We start from the raw sequence: 17505 nt of genomic DNA on the forward strand, positions 1-17505 counted from the left end.
CTTTGTTATACTCATCCTCATTCAAAAATTGAAATGGCATCCTAGTGTTAAGAAGTATAGGTAATGTCTGTTTACTACAGAGTCCCCATTACTTAGCAGTCCCTGGCCTATTGTAGGTTCTCAGTGAACGCTTGTTAAAGGAATTACTAACTATGGCCTCTGATATCAAAAGTTTTCAACAATGCACTGATTATATTTACATTTTTAGAGACTTTGTGTTGCCTCCAAAATAATTCCCATATTTTGTCTTTAGATATTGAAAGCACTTCATAATAAATTTCTTAACTACTTCATCATTTTACTTCTACTATTTTGTTTCCAGTTCCAAGAGGCACCTGAAATTTCTACAGCCATCTTTTATGAATTTTACCTTACACAGTCAATCAGGCATTTGTAATATATTCCCATAATGCTAGAATGATGGATAAAATGATATTTTCTATGCCAGAATGTTGAATAAAATCTATTCTTGAATCCCAAAATATACGCTCCAATGTGAGTTTCATAACACTAAGTTAAAAAGTGAAGAAAACCCATGCTACATATGTGGTAAACACTTCTAAATCTGTGCAACTCTTATCCAAAATAAAGTATCTTTTTCTTTACATGGCATCGAAGTTCTTTATATACAATTCAATATTCTCTCTCTCTTCTTCTCTGTCTCTCTGTCTCTCTATCTCTGTATCTCTCTCCCTCTCTCTCTCTCTCACACACTCACAAGCATGTGCACATGTGCAAATAATTCCAGTTTCTCCTATCAAGTCATCAAATTGAAAAGCAGACATTTATATAATATGTATACCAAATTAGTCAAATTGTATTATAAAAAATGCCTCTGAAACTATTTTCATTAAGCTGTCTGCTAAAATCTATTTTAATGTAATTCTTATTGTTTGTATAAAATCTAAAACACACACACACACACACACACACACACACAACTAAAACATTTAGTTCTGCTTGGATTATTCTCTACACAGCAGTTAGTCTCCATCCTACCACACGCTGGTGTGCAACTGATTAAAGTTAATCAATTTAACTCCAATTTATCCTCCTACAAATATACTTTTTGTGTAGTTTATGTTATTCTTTCTAGAACACAGTGTTGACCATGCAGATAATCTGCTAGGTAACAATCCATGAACATTCCATTCCATTTATATTAAAAAAAATAACCAACCAATCAACCAATCAAACCAACAAGCAAAAACATAAAATCTCCCTACCTCTGGTCCCCATTTCCATAGAAACTAAAGTATTTATATTTACATGACAATGTCTTTCTTGCATCTCTGCCACATCCATATTCTTTCTTCCCCATAAACAGTCTTTCCCACCATTTCTAAAATCTTTGAAGTCTTCCAATCTCTAAGGTTTCATGTAAAAATATCCTTCTGTGGAGACTTCATTGTTCTCTTTAGACCATTATTCCTTGTTTCTCTTTCTTGCTTAGAACTGGAGAGCTAATTCAGTGCATCCCATTTGATCTATAGCTTCACTGTCTGAGTTTATGTTTGCTCATTGCACCCTGAAGGTGACCTATTCATCCTTTCCTGAACTAGTCCCTAATATTTCCCCAGGTCCCTATTCTCTCTTTATTAAATGTCACCAATGTCACTGCACCCAGGAAAAAGCATTGTTGATGAGTTCTTTCACATCCAATACACTGAGGTTACTCGGTCCCCAGATGCTTCCAACAAGTCCCTCCTCATTAGTGCCTAACCATTGCTCATAACATTCAGGTTTCTGCTTTAATGTCACTTCTTCCAAACTTACTGAAAGGCAGGAAGTTATGCCCCAATCCAGGATTTTCTTGAAAACAACTGAGAGTTTGCAAGGACAAGTGGAATAAATAGTTTGGGAGGAACAATGGAAATCAGGGAGGTCATCTACAACCTTGAAGTCCTATGTCATGTAGCTTCTGAAGGAGAAGATAGCCACCCTTTGATAGGTGACATGAATTGCTGTGTCTACAGGAGACAACTGGGGAGGGAGGTGATGGGAACATGAGGAAATAATTTTTGTTCAGTGGGAAGGAAGCACTGGACAGACAAGCATTCCTCAAGGAACAGCAGCAGAATACTGGTGTCACAGGGAGAAGGGGGATGGTCTGTTTCAGATTGATTAAAAGTGAGATGAAGCATTTGTTAAAGGAAAAAAATACTACCGTTATTAAGCCTTCCTCATTTTACCCTCCCTCTTAGCATATTTTCTTCCTATTGTTCAGTGCCTGAGAGCCCACTAGAGTCTCTTAGGTGTTTGTGGAGTCCATGAATGAATCTACTTATGAAACAGACAGCCTACTAAGAGAAGTACATTAAAATATGGATTTGTTTTAGCTAAGTAATTATGCTTATTTTCGATAGTTTCATAAGTCAACTAAATGATCATGAAATAAATTAAATATGAAAGTAAACCTAACAAAAACACTTACTTGTCTTGTACATAGTTATTAAATTTTTGTCATTTATTTATTTTGGTAGAGACAGAGTGCACAGCAGGGAGAGAGGGGCAGAGAGGGAGGGAGAGAGAGAATAAGAACTGGGCCCTATGTTGATGCACAGACCTGGGGCTCAATCTCATGACCCATGAGATCATGACCTGAGCCAAAATCAAGTGTTGGATGCTTAACCAGCTGAACCACCCAGATGCCTCTGCCTTATACATAGTTATTATGACAGTTATACATTAATGATAATTTTTTAATGACAGACACTATTTTAAGTATCTAGCCTTTTTTAGCATCTTACCCTTCTTATTTATCATTGAAGATCTGTATGGTTCCCACAGAGGGTAGACAACATGCCCAAGTTTTCTGGCTTAACCAAGTGTCCAAGTCCTGAAGTTCTGGTGTCAGAACTCACATTCTAGTATACACCATTCCCCACAAATTTTTACCTATTTAACCCAACACAGGGGCTTCCTTTGGTAACATCTCTCTCTTTAGGAAAGGAAAGGTTAGTTAAGTCACATGGGTTTCTGTGTTGTGTGTGTACTAGGGGATGTTCACCCTACTTTCACAACTACCCTTTCCTAACTGCAACCTGTTGAATATCAGATAACTGAATTCATATCTGTGTGAAGCTGAACAATGAATTTTACACCAATATGCTTGACTCCTTTTTTCTTTTTAAAGCTGAAGGATTTTTTTAACGTTTTATTTTATTTTATTTTTATTTTTGAGAAGAGAGAGACAGAGCATGAATGGGGGAGGGGCAAAGAGAGGGAGACACAGAATCCGAAACAGGCTCCAGGCTCTGAGCTGTCAGCACATAGCCTGATGCAGGGCTCGAACTCATGGACCGTGAGATCATGACCTGAGCCAAAGTCGGCTGCTTAACTGACTGAGCCACCCAGGCGCCCCATTGACTCCCTTTTTCAAAAATGAGAACACTGAATGTATCTCATCACATTATGGTAATCATTAAAATGATAACATGAAAGTGAAATGTTAAGTGAAATGCACAAAGTAATTAATGAAGCAATGACATTTTATGTTTTATTATTGTTGCTATTTATAGTTATTTTATCATGTTATACCATTTTACTCTATATAAATAAATTTAACTAATTCACTTTATGTATCATGTATATAAATAAAAATTTAACTAATTCACTTTATGTATCATAAAATAACTATATAAATAAAAATATTTAATAAAATCACCATGGTATCAAAGTATGGCTATGTTGAGAAGGGAAAACAAGGCTTAAAATACAAACCTTTTAATTGCATTAAAAATGCTAAAGCAGTTGGGGTGCCTGGGTTGCTCATTTAGTTAAGCATCCAACTTCGTCTTGGGTAATGATCTCGTGGTTTGTGGGTTGGGGCCCTGCGTCGGGCTCTGTGCTGACAGCTCAGAGCCTTGAGCCTGCTTCTGATTCTGTGTCTTCCTCTCTCTCTGCTCCTCCTTTGTTCACACTCTCTCTCTCTCTCTGTCTCTCAAAAATAAAAATAAACATGAAAAAAATTTTAAAAATGCTAAAGTGGGACACCTGAGTGATTTGGTCTGTTAAGTATCTGACTCTTGATTTTGGTTCAGGTCGTGGTCTCACGTGAGTTCAAGCTCCACAAAGAGCTCTAAACTCCTTTCTCTTTTCTCCTCCTCCTACTCTTGTTCTATCTTTCTCAAAATAAGTAAACATTAAAAATAACAAATGCTGAAGTATGGCATTCAGGTTTGAGACAAGTTCTTCGATTAGTCCTTATTCTGAAGTCTGTAGGTGCCATTTCCAAAATACTACAGGAACATGAAGAACTGTATCTTTCCATGCTCCCTGATGTTATCTTCTCTGATTATTTCTCTTTTACTTTTATGTGAAATAAAAAATACACTTCAGACTAAAATGCCATGAAAAAATTATAAGGACAGGATTAAGTAAAATGGCAAGGGTAAAAATATACAAATTTAACTTCTAAATGTGTTATTTTAAACTATTGTATTTTCTTGCTAATAATTTGGAGAACACACAAATACAAATTTGTAAATGTAGAGATATATTAATATCTATATGTTCATATTTTCCCTTGGAAAAACCAACAACTTCCTTAAAGAATATTGGCTGAATATTATTGATAGCGTATAAGTATTTACCAGTAAAAGATAATAAATATATACTGAATGAGCACCAGAACTATAATTTCTTAACTTATTGTTTATCCTCTTTCTTTAGGAAAAAAATACTAGAGAAAAATATATCAGATTTTCAAAATATGATTTCACCAATGGAATTGAAATATTATGTTTTGATGCATAATTAAAACAAATAAACACTTAAAATTATAATCCTAGCCCAATGGACATGGTGGAAGAGATGGGTATAAATACCCATTTTTATGAAAATAGTTAATCTTTGAAGATCAAATAAAAGCAAATTTGCCAAAAAACATAACAACAAAATATACAATTGTAGTATTATTTCAACAATTCCAAACATTTTACAAATGTCATGTACTATTTACTAGCAAACTGTGAAATGTTTTTGCTTTGCAAGTATTTGTATTTTTTTTTCAAAAGTAAATATTGAAAGTTCACCAAGAAAGATACACATATGGACAATAAGGTAATGCAAAAGTCCTCAGAATCATTAAACTTTAGGGAAATGCAAACAAAAACCAAAATGAGTTTTTATATCCATACTAGGATAGCTAAAATGAATGAGGTTGACATTATCTACAATTGCTCCCAATGTGGCCAACGGTACTTGGGTAATTTGGTGGCAGGAGTGTAAAATTGAACAACTGTTTTGTTACACTTTTTACTAAAACATAGTCCTCATCTACCAAATGAAATAAAAACATGATTACAAGGAGGTTAAAGTGGTTTTAGCCTTAACAGTTCCAGGCTGAAAATGGCCCTCATATTTATCAATAAAATAGTGAGTAAACAAAGAGTATGATATTCAGAGAAGGTAATATATTTTAGGAACAAAAAAAGAAAATTGTTGAGAAATGTAAAATTGTGGCAGAATCTTTAAAAACAGTAACTTGAGAAAAGAACACAAAATATAAATAATACTGAATTCATTTTTTTAAATTATTTTTTTTTTAACGTTTATGTATTTTTGAGACAGAGAGAGACAGAGCATGAACGGGGGAGGGGCAGAGAGAGAGGGAGACACAGAATCGGAAGCAGGCTCCAGGCTCTGAGCCATCAGCCCAGAGCCCGACGAGGGGCTCGAACTCACGGACCGCGAGATCGTGACCTGAGCTGAAGTCGGATGCTCAACCGACTGAGCCACCCAGGCGCCCCTGAATTCATTTTTAATTGAAGCAAAATTCTAGAATAGGCCAAACTACAAGATACAGATGCAAATGTAACAGGTAATTGTATCTTGGTTGAGTTGTTTTACTCAAAAATGCCATGAAAAATACTTCTGGTCTGGTGAAAATTATCTTTGGATAGTGGGATAAGTTACAAGCCCAAATTATTGAAGCTGGTTGAAAGGTAACCTTCAAATGTGGGCATTCTAGTGTTTTGTAAGTTATACCACAATTAAAAGGAAATTAACAGCTAACATTTAAAATGTTTTGACTACTTAAGTTTATTCTTTGAACAAATATTTATTGCATGATGTAGTACAAAAATATTTTAATGATTTGTGATTAACAGATTTTTAACAATCCAAAATTTGATGTGTTAATGACAGCTTACTAAAAGGTCCAAAGCATGATGTGGTGTCAAAATGGATTATACACACACACACACACACAAAGACCCATCATATGTTACCTACAAGAGACATATTTTATACCTAAAGACACCTGCAGGTTGAAACTCAGGGTTAGAGAAATATGTACTATGTAAATGGACATGAAAGAAGAAAGAAAGAAAGAAAGAAAGAAAGAAAGAAAGAAAGAAACACTGGAGTAGCAGTACGTCTATCAGACAAACTAATTTTATTTTTTTAGATAAATTAGAATTAAAATAAGACTATAACAAGAGTTTAAGAAGGACACTATGTCATAATAAAGGGAGCTATCCATAGGGAAGATCTTATAATTGTAAATATTTATGCTCCAAACTTGGAGAAACCCAAATATATAAAACAATTAATAACAAACATAAAGAATCTCATTCATAATAATGCAATAATAGTATGGGACTTTAACACCTGACTAACATTAACGTACAGATCATTTAACCAGAAAATCAACAATGAAACAATGACTTTGAAAGCAAACTGCACCAGATGGATTTACAGATATATTCAGAACATTTTAACCCAAGGAAGCAGAATACACATTCTTTTCATGTATGCATTGGACATTCTCCAGAATAGGTCACATATTAAGTGACATACTAGGCCTCAACTGGTACAAAAAGATTGAGATCATACCATGAATATTTTCTGACCACCATGCTATGAAAATTGAATTCAACCACATGAAAAAAAAAATGAAAATGCCACATGTACAGGGAGGTTAAACAAAGTGCTACTAAAGAATAAATGGGCCAGCCATAAAATTAAAGAAGAAATAAAAAAAAAATACATGGACAATATAAAAATGAAAACAAGATAGTCCATACCTTTCAGATCCAGCAAAAGCAGTCATAAGAGAGAAGTATACAGCAATATAGGCTTACCTCAAGAAGAAAAAAATAAAATAAAATAAAAAATAAACAACCTAACCTTGCATTTAAAGGAGCTAGCAATAGAACAGCAAATGAAGCCTAAAACCAGCAAAAGAAGGGGAATAATAAAGATTAGAGCAGAAACAAATAATACAGAAATTACAAAAGTGGTAGAACAGATGAATGAAACCATGTGCTGGTACTATGAAAAAATTAATAAAATTTATAACCCCGTAACCAGACATATAATCAAGAAAATAGAAAGGACATAAATTAATAAGATCACAACTGATGGAGGAAAAAAAAAAACAACCAACACCACAGAAATTCAATCATTAGAGAATATTATGAAAAGTTATATGCCAACAAATAAGAAAATCTAGAAGAAATGAAAAAAAATTCCTAGAAACATATAACTGCCAAAAGAGAAAAAATAAGAAATATAAAACTTGAACAGACCCATAACCAGAAAGGAAATTGAATCAGTAATAAAAAGTCTCCCAAAAAACAAAAGTCCAGGGCCAGATGGCTTCCCAGGGAAATTCTACAAAACACTGAAAGAAAATTTACAACGAACATTTCTCAAAATATTCCAAAAATATAAATGGAAAGAAAATTTCCAAATTTATCCTATGATGCCAGCATTATCCTGATACTAAAACCCAAGATTCCACCAAAACAAAACTACAGGCCAATACCCCTGATGAACTAGATGCAAAAATTCTCAACAAAATACTAGCAACTCTAACCCAATAGTACATTAAAAGAATCATTCAACATGATCAAGATGGATTTATTCCTGGTCTGCAAAGGAGATTAAATATTCAGAAATCAAACGATGTGACACACCATATTATAAAAAGAAAGGATAGGATTCATATTATTCAATAGATTTTAAAAAAATTTAAGAAAGTACAAAATCCATTCATTATACAAAGTATAAACAAAGTAGGGATAGAGGAAACATAACTCAATATAATAAAAGTCATATAGCAAAATCCCACAGCTAATATCATCTTTAATAGGGAAAAACTGAAAGCTTTTCTTCTACAGTCAGGGATAAGTCAGGGACATCCACTATCACCACTAATATTTAACATAGTACTGGAAGTTCTAGCCTCAGTAATCAGACAACAACAACAATAAAAGGCATCCAAATCAACAAGGAAGAAGTCAATGCTTTGAAGATGACATGATACTCTAGAAAACCCAGAAGACCCCAAGAGAAATTTCTAGAACTGATACACAAATTCTAGAAAGTCACAGGATACAAAATCAGCATGCAGAAATCTGTTGCATTTCCACACAATAATAATGAATCAGCAAAAGACAAATAAAAAAACCAGTCCCATTTAACTTCACCAAACCATAAGATACCTAGGACTAAACTTAAACAAATAGGCAAAGTTGTATTATGAAAGCTATAAAACACTGATGAAAAACACTGAAGATAACACAAAGAAATGGAAAAATAGTCCATGTGTTGGAAAAGCAAATATTGTTCAAATGTCTATAATATCCAAAGCGATCTACACATTTAATGCAATCCCTGTCAAAATACCAATAGCTTTGTTCACAGAGCTACAACAAACCATCCCAAAATTTATATAGAATCACAAGAGATCTCAAATAGCCAAAGCAATCTTGAAAAAGAAAAGCAAACTGGAGGCATCACAAATCTGGACCTTAAGTTATATTACAAATATGTAGTCATCAATAGATAGATTAATGGATCAATCATCTATGGAACAGAGTAGAAAACCCAGAAATGGACCCACCACTGTATGGTCCACTAATCTTTGACAAAGCAGGAAAGAATATCCAATGGGAAAAAGAATATCTCTTCAACAAATGGTGTTGGGAAAACTGGACATTAACATGTGGAAGAATGAAATTGGACAACTTTCTTACACCATACACAAACATAAATTCATAATGGGTGGAAGGCCTAAATGTGAGACAGGAAACCATCAAGGTTCTGGAGGAAAACACAGACAGTAACCTCTTTAACATTAGCCATAACAACTTCTTCCTATAAATGTCTCCTGAGGCAAAGGAATCAAAATCAACAATGAACTATTGGGGTTTTATCAAAATAAAAATCTTCTGCACAGTAAATGTAATAATCAACAAAACTAAAGGTAACCTAGAGAATGTGAGAAGATATTTGCAAATGACATGTCTGAAGGGTTACTATCAAAATTTATTAAGAATATATAGAACTCAACACTGAGAAAACAAATATTCCAGCTAAAAACTAGGTAGAAGACATGAATAGATATTTTTCCCAAGAAGGCATACAGATGACCAACAGACACATGAAAAGATGCTTGACATGACTAATCATCAAGAAAATACAGATCAAAACCACAATGAGATTTAGACTCACACCAAGTAGAATGGCTAAAACTAACAACTCAAGAAACAACAGATGTTGGTGAGGATGTGGAGAAAGGGGAATCCTCTTACTTTGTTGGTGTGAATGCAAATTGGGCAGCTGCTTTGGAAAAAGAAGGAAATTCCTTAAAAAGGTAAAAATAAGACTACTCTATGACCTAGAAATTGCACTACTAGGTATTTACCCAAAGTATAAAAAAATACAGATTTTGAGAAATACATGAACCCCAATGTTTATAGCTGCATTATCAACAATAGTCAAATTATAGAAGCATCCCAAATGTCCATTAGCTGATTAATGGACAAGAAGTGGTATTGGTATAGATAGATAGATATATAGATAGATATAGATATAGGTATAGATATAGATAGATATGATTTAAATAGATATACATAGATGATATAGATAGATACAGATATAGATAGATATACAATGGAATATTACTTAGTGATAAGAATGGAATCTTGCTGTATACAGGGATGTATAATGGAGCTACCGTGAATTTGATAAGTGAAGTAAGTCAGTCAGAGAAAGAGAAATACCACATGATTTCACCTACGTAGAGTTTAATAAAAAAGAAAAGATGAACTTTAAGAAAGAAAAGGCATACTAGAAAGCAGACTCTTAATTATACAGAACAAACTAAGTGTTACTAGAGGGGAGGTGGGCAGGGGATGGGTTAAATAAGTGGTGGACTTTGGGGCGCCTGGGTGGCTCAGTCGGTTGAGCGTCCGACTTCAGCTCAGGTCACGATCTCGCGGTCCGCGAGTTCGAGCCCCGTGTCGGGCTCTGGGCTGATGGCTCAGAGCCTGGGGCCTGCTTCGGATTCAGTGTCTCCCTCTCTCTCTGCCCCTCCCCTGTTCATGCTCTGTCTCAAAAATAAATAAACGTTAAAAAAAATTAAAAAAAAGAAAGTGGTGGACATAAAGGAAGACACTTGTTATAATGTGCATTGGGTGTTTTTGTAAGTGATGAATCACTAGATTCTACACCTGTAACTAATACTACACTGTATCTAACTAACTGGAATTTAAATAAGAACATGAAAACAACAAACTTTTAAGATTTTTAAAATAATTATACATGAAAAAAGAAAAAAAATCCAAAATACAGAGTTGTGTCTATATTTCAAATAAGACAGTAACAATTATAGATATAATAAATATACCTTTTATCTAGGAACTCTCACAGAATTCATTTGTGTAACATTGAAATTTGGAGCAGATCAATGTAATGTTAGTAAGGATTTAAATAGCACACGGACCCATATACTTTCTTAGAGCTCCCTTGACTTCACCATTCCTTAGACTATAGATGAGGGGGTTCAGTACAGGGATGAAGATAGTATAGAACACTGACACTACTTTATCATGGTTAGCTGACCTGATGGTTAGGATTTAGGTTGCATATAGGTAATAATGGCAGCTCCCTAAAATAGTCCCACCACAGAGAGATGTGAGGAGCAGGTGGTAAAAGCCTTTTGGCCGGCTTCTCCAGAATGCATCTGGAGAACTGCAGCAAGGATGAGACTATAGGAAATCAGAATGAGAGAAAATGGGACCAGGAGCATTAACACACAACATACGTACATTATATACTCAAAGACAAACGTGTCATCACAAGCCAAATTCACCAGACTAGGGGCCTCACAGAAGAAATGATTGATTTCAGGTGCATAACAAAATGAAAAACTCAGGGTAGTAGCAGCCTGCATGAGCCCATCAGCTGCCCCCAGGAACCAAGACCCCACAGTCATTCTCAGGTATATTTGCCAGTTAATGAGGATGGGGTATCACAGTGGGTGGCAAACAGCCACATACAGGTCATAGGCTGCTAAGAGGAAGCACTCGCCCCCTCCCAAAGTGAGAAAGAAGATCTGCAACCCACAGCCAGCAGGGGAGATGAGCTTCTTTCCGGTAAAGTAGTCAGCAGCCATTTTGGGCAAGATGGTAGAGACCAGCATCATGTCCATGAGGGAAAGTTGGCTCAGTAGGAAGTACATGGGTGTGTGGAGCTGGGAATCCTGGTGAATCAAGAGGATCATGAGGGAATTGCCCATTAGGGAGGAGAAGGCAGTTTTCAGATCCATCACAAACAGAAATAGATTGGCTTCTCTGTGGTTAAATAGTCCTAGGAGAATGAAATCTGAGGTGGTTCCCGTTTTTCATGATTTCAAACAGAAGTGACACTGGAAATGAGGAAATAGATGGCAGTTTTCATCATTTACAGTGCTCTATTTCAATTACATTTCTTTTTTCATAAAAAGAACATGTGAAGATGTTTAAACCTATTCCAAATATTCACCTGTGATTGCAAAGTCTTTTTGACTTGGGCATGAAATTAATTTCACCTATTTTTCATTTTCATTATAAACACTTCTCATGGTTAGTTTGCTTAATTGGTACAATAAACATATTTCTTGATATATTGAAAGTATTTTTTAAGCATGTCTTTGTGCTATTGATATTAATATAATGGAGAAGTCAGATATTCAGTTTGTCATTTATATTTTTGTTTGCTTTTATCATGTATGGTCAGTATTCTTAGAAGCTGAATTAAATTAATGTGCTCAGCAATATAAAAGCTAGGTAATTGTTAATGAGAGCTATGCATACCTAACTTACCACAATTTATTTCAATCTACCAAATCTTGTAATTTTTCCTGACACGGAATGTTCTGGGAAGGCATTTTTACTTTCCAAAGCAGAGAATCTATATTCTTAGTTGTAGAAACTGGAAGGAATTCGTCTGTAGATAGAAACATAACTTAATTTGGAATTGTTAGCATATTTAGTTTGATTTTATCAAGTTATACACTGAACACAATAATTACCTTCTTAGAATATTTTTCCCTGGTACAAGACTGTAATACTGAATGCAATATTTCATTAACTGTAGAAAGGGATTTTGTATAATGATACTCTTTCCCCTTATCCTCAAAGTCTGAGACACAATCTTGTTTCGGTAAACAAGAGAAAATAAAATTTATTAGTATCCAATACAGAGATAAATTCATTTCTTCTTCAGTACCACCTGAATCTAAATCTCTAAAGTCATTTTCATTTCTGATCTGCTAGTACTGAAATTGTTCTAGCGCTATTGCTGAATTAGCAGGACCGTATTTGAAGAGATGAAGATGCTAATTCCATCCCACAGATGTGGTCTAATTCAATGGTGGCTTGACAGGAGACTGCCTTTTCCACAGTCATTCAATTTGCCCACAATTTAAATATGCCTCCAAATACTGGAATGTCAGTCAAGACAGAGAAAGACAGTGCAAGAATCTCACTCAGTCTCTAACTCTATTGCTTAAGCATCATCATTGTCTGACAGTATTCTACATTAGGATTTTGGTTGATTGTTTCAAAGTTAAACATTTTGGAAACAAACATCCTCTTCACTGCATTTCCAAAATTTTGTCATCTCCTTCATATATGTAACACTTTCACTCTGTACACCTAGTAACTGTGTAACTCCTTAATTATGGATGTTTCTACTGCTTTCCTGCAGGACCTCAAAACCCTCCTCATTTCTTTGACTTGAAGCCTTCTTATTTTGATTATTCTAAACTCTCTAATTCATGAAGAATAATAAAACATGCTTAAAAGTCAATCTATAATTAAATTTTTTAATGTTTATTTTCATTTTTGAGAGAGAGAGACGCAGTGTGAGTGGGGGAGGAGCAGAAAGAGAGGGAGACACAGAATCTGAAGCAGGCTGCAGGCTCTGGGCTGTCAGCACAGATCCTGATGCGGGGCTCAAACCCACAGACTGTGAGATCATGACCTGAGCCGAAGTCAGATACTTAACTGACTGAGCCACCCAGGTGTCCTCAGTCTGTAATTTAATAACTGCACAGTTTTGAGTAAGTTTCTTAAAATAACTTTTGTTATCATCTTACCCATTTTTATATATACTGTTACTCCAGTGACATTATGTATATTCACATTATTCTGCAACCATCACCTATATCTATCCCCAGGACTCTTCATAATCTATAACTGGAACCCAGTACCATTAAACAATGATTTCTTGATTCTCCCTGCCCCTGGGAACTGGCAACCACTATTCTTCTATTCTGGCTCTATAAATTTGACTACAATAGGATTTTTAGATTAGTGGGATTATACAGTGGTTGTCTTTTTGTGATTGACTTGTTCCACTTAACATCAGGTCCTCAAAATTCATCCATGCTGTGACACGTGTCAGAATTTCCTTCCTTTCTAAAGTGAATAGTATTCCTTTTGTATGCATATACAACATTTTCTATTTTAAGTAATTCTATCTATGGACATTTGGGCTGCTACCATTCACTTTGATTGTATATTTAAGGGTAAAGTTAGTGGAATTTTTGATTTTTAAAAAATTTTTATAATGTAAATAGATATAGTAAAATAATACAGCTATTTGAACTATTTTTTTCTTCCCTTTACATACATGCAAGAAAGCTGTATATGTGATTAGAGATTCATCATGACTAAATTTATTATTATGCTTAGCAAATACTTTTTCTTGTAAAGTTTATAATTTTGTTTTTTTTTATATTTGGAATTATTAGTGCTTAAGTTTTGAATGAAGATAGGCTATGTATCTATGAATTATTTTAAGGTGAAATATATATAAAAACAATCCATTATCATGAATTTAATTGTTTATTCAACATGCTATTTTGTTTATAGTATTTACTAGTAAGATCAACTAGTAGGAAATTATATTTTTCCAAGAAATAATAATGTTAAATTATTTATGGTATTAAAATTCTTAACTGTATTTTCATTTTATTCAAGAGACACAATGTTTCACCAATGTTAGTAAACCCACACAAAGAGAATTCTAAGGGATAATTCTTAACTAATGACTATTCATACAAAGTGGTTGAAAATCCAAATGAGAAATTAACTTACCCTGCAAATAAAGTATCTAAAATGGCATTAAGTGGAAGAATAAAAACTCAACACTCTCTAGTTTAAAACTGAAAAATTTAGTACTCTGAACAAATATTTTTCCTTTATTCTCTCTGGTTTAAAACAGATACCATTTCTTATGTTTTCAGTTTTTCACTTAGAATGGTGTTGAAATTGGGATATCTTTAAATTATAAAACAATGTGTTTTTCATACTCCTCTTTTTTTCTCATAGTGTAATCACAGAAAACTTATAACATGTTGATATTTTTCCTTCTGTAGTTTTCTGAGACCTGTTACCCCATCTTAACATAAAAAAAATGTAATTTTTTTCCCTCAGAATACTGGGATGATTAATCAATCTGTTCTGTTAAAAATAAAATAATAGCTGCTAAATCGCATATTTGAGTAAACTGACAAATTACTGCAAGAGTTTTAATGTGGTGATTGTGCCAGCTAGCATACCTTTCAGTTTTTTATATTGTGGGATAGAAAATTTTATTTGTAAAACTACATAAACAAAGTAATGTAACTTTGGATTTTCTGGAGTCCAGAACTAGTAAACAAACCACTAAATATTAGAAATTTCTGTGACCTACTACATAGATGAAAATGATGACCTCAACAAGCTGGCTCTGTAGCCCCTCCAAGCAGGATCATCCTAATGCATCTCTCTGGGAGGAGGAAGGGTGTTATAGTCTGACAGCATCAAACTCACTCATATCAGTGTCTAGACTTCCCTATTAAGGGGTGTGACCTAATTGATATCTTATGTTAAAAATACTATCTTATTAGTATAGCAGACCTTCGTAAGTCTGAATCTCTGGATGACAGAAATGTGTAATTTTCAAAGATTTTAAAGATTCTCAGTCTCTTACATTCTTTCAGAAATCTGTGATTCATTAAATTTAAAATAAGAATCTTCTACAAGTGAAATTAAAATGTAAATAAATTTCCTTGAAAAAGAATGATTTAAAAATACATTAAGAAATGAAGTAATGTGATACTTGCATTACTTGTAGAAACTTTGATGGGGGGAAATACAGAGTGGATTATTGAGAGATTAGCTTTTGTCAAAAACAGTAATTGAAATGAGTAATTAAAAATCTCATGGTAGGATTTAGCCATTTTTTTTCTTTTTAAACTTAATTTGATTGCTGTGTTATCAGTTTGCTAGCTTGAATCTATATGATTTTATTTTCTTTTACTTTATGTTTCTAAGTTATAAATATATAATAGCAACAACAGAACAGAATGCATTTATTATGTCAAGTACTTTGCAGTTTGAATCTACATGGGTTGTTTTCAATGATTTTGTTATTGTTTATACTATATATTTTCAGCTTCCAAGCAAACCTTTTTTTCTTGGCTACATTTTTACTACTCCACTTGCTTTGGCTTGTCTAAGAATATGTAGAAGAATAGGTGATGGGTTTTAAGGAGTGCACCTGTGATGAGCACCAAGTAAGGCATGGTTATGTTCAATCGCTATATTGTACTCCTGAAACTAATGTTACACTGTATGTTAGTGACTGGAATTTAAAACTTTTAAAAAATGTTTATTTTATTATTTTTTAGAGAGATTGAATCTGAAGCAGGCTCCAGGCTCTGAACTGTCAGCACAGAGCCCAACACGGGGCCCAAACTCACTTGAGATCATGACCTGAGCTGAATTCAGATGCTCAACAGACTGAGCCACCCATGTGCCCTAAATAAAAACTTGTAAAAAGAATATACGTAAGGATCACATTCCACAATTGTAAAATTAAAATCAAAATCTCTCATGGAATAGTTGATGGAAAATGTTGTCTCTACAGATGTGAGATAACATAATTACTTAATTCATGTGAGATGTAAGAATTGCTATTTTTTTTTTGTTGTTTAGGAGGGAAGCATTATGCATTTTAGTTAAATTTCTGCCTGTGAATGTTCAATCTTATCAAGGTGGTAATCCAACTCTGATTTAGAACATAACTGACCACCTTAGTGAAATCTACATTAAGTTAAACTATATTATTTTTTTTGGAAAAAGCTACAAATTCCTAGCTAAGTCTAAGAAGCACATTATAGACAGGTAGTATATCAAGTTTCAAGTTAGAGTGAAAATATAATTTTAAGGAAATATTTATATTTTTTTGTTTTGAATTTTACTGTGCCTAGGACCACAGGGCCATCAAAGCAATGTTCTAGTAAAACAGAGTTGCCACTCTCTGATGGGGCAAATAGACTGTGCACTATGTAGATCAAATGTTCTTCAGATTCCCTGAGGACAAGAGAATGAGGAACAGATAAGCTTCATGCCACAGGAGGAAAGACACATATCACTACGAACTCTATAAGAAAATTACAATGACGTGGATGGAACTGGAGAGTGTGATGCTAAGTGAAATAAGCCATTCAGAGAAAGACAGATACCATATGGTTTCACTCTTATGTGGATCCTGAGAAACGTAACAGAAACCCATGGGGGAGGGGAAGAAAAAAAAAAAAAGAGGTTAGAGTGGGAGAGAGCCAAAGCATAAGAGACTGTTAAAAACTGAGAACAAACTGAGGGTTGATGGGGGGTGGGAGGAAGGGCAGGGTGGGTGATGGGTATTGAAGAGGGCACCTTTTGGGATGAGCACTGGGTGTTGTATGGAAACCAATTTGACAGTAAATTTAATATATTAAAAAATAAAAAAATAAAAAAATAAAAATAAAATTAAAAAAAAGAAAATTACAATGAATTTACAATGAACCTGGTTATCTAAATTGAGATTAATTTAGGAATATTTATAAATGCGTGAACATAATTTTGGGAAACCTAAAGAGGTTGTAACTAACCTCCATTTTAGCAAAAAAAGAAAGTTTTGCCACCACTCCCCTTGAAAGTATGTGGGGATGGAATAGTTTCCAGACTACACATAGGCATCAAATAGCAGATACAGGAAGCCACAAACCAGCAGGAAGTAAGCAAAGGGAATAAATATGACTCTCTTTTTAAACCAGCCCCATGGGGCTCACTTGTAAGAAAGATTTTGTTATGCAGGACATTTATTGGGGACTATTATAAAGATCAATACCCATACAATAAAGGAAACATAATTGGGTACAGGGAGATGTTGAACTGTAGGGTAGTCACAACCAAG

The 17505-nt window shown here is 34.1% G+C and overlaps 1 pseudogene; it reads right to left on the reverse strand.

Annotated features, from left to right (window-relative positions):
* Positions 1-10721: 10721 nt before the first annotated feature.
* On the reverse strand, positions 10722-17206 carry LOC125935053 (olfactory receptor 2T33-like; annotated as a pseudogene).
* Positions 17207-17505: the final 299 nt, after the last annotated feature.

Source organism: Panthera uncia (genome assembly GCF_023721935.1).
Source record: "Panthera uncia isolate 11264 chromosome A1 unlocalized genomic scaffold, Puncia_PCG_1.0 HiC_scaffold_17, whole genome shotgun sequence".
In the NCBI taxonomy this organism is placed as follows: Eukaryota; Metazoa; Chordata; class Mammalia; order Carnivora; family Felidae; genus Panthera; species Panthera uncia.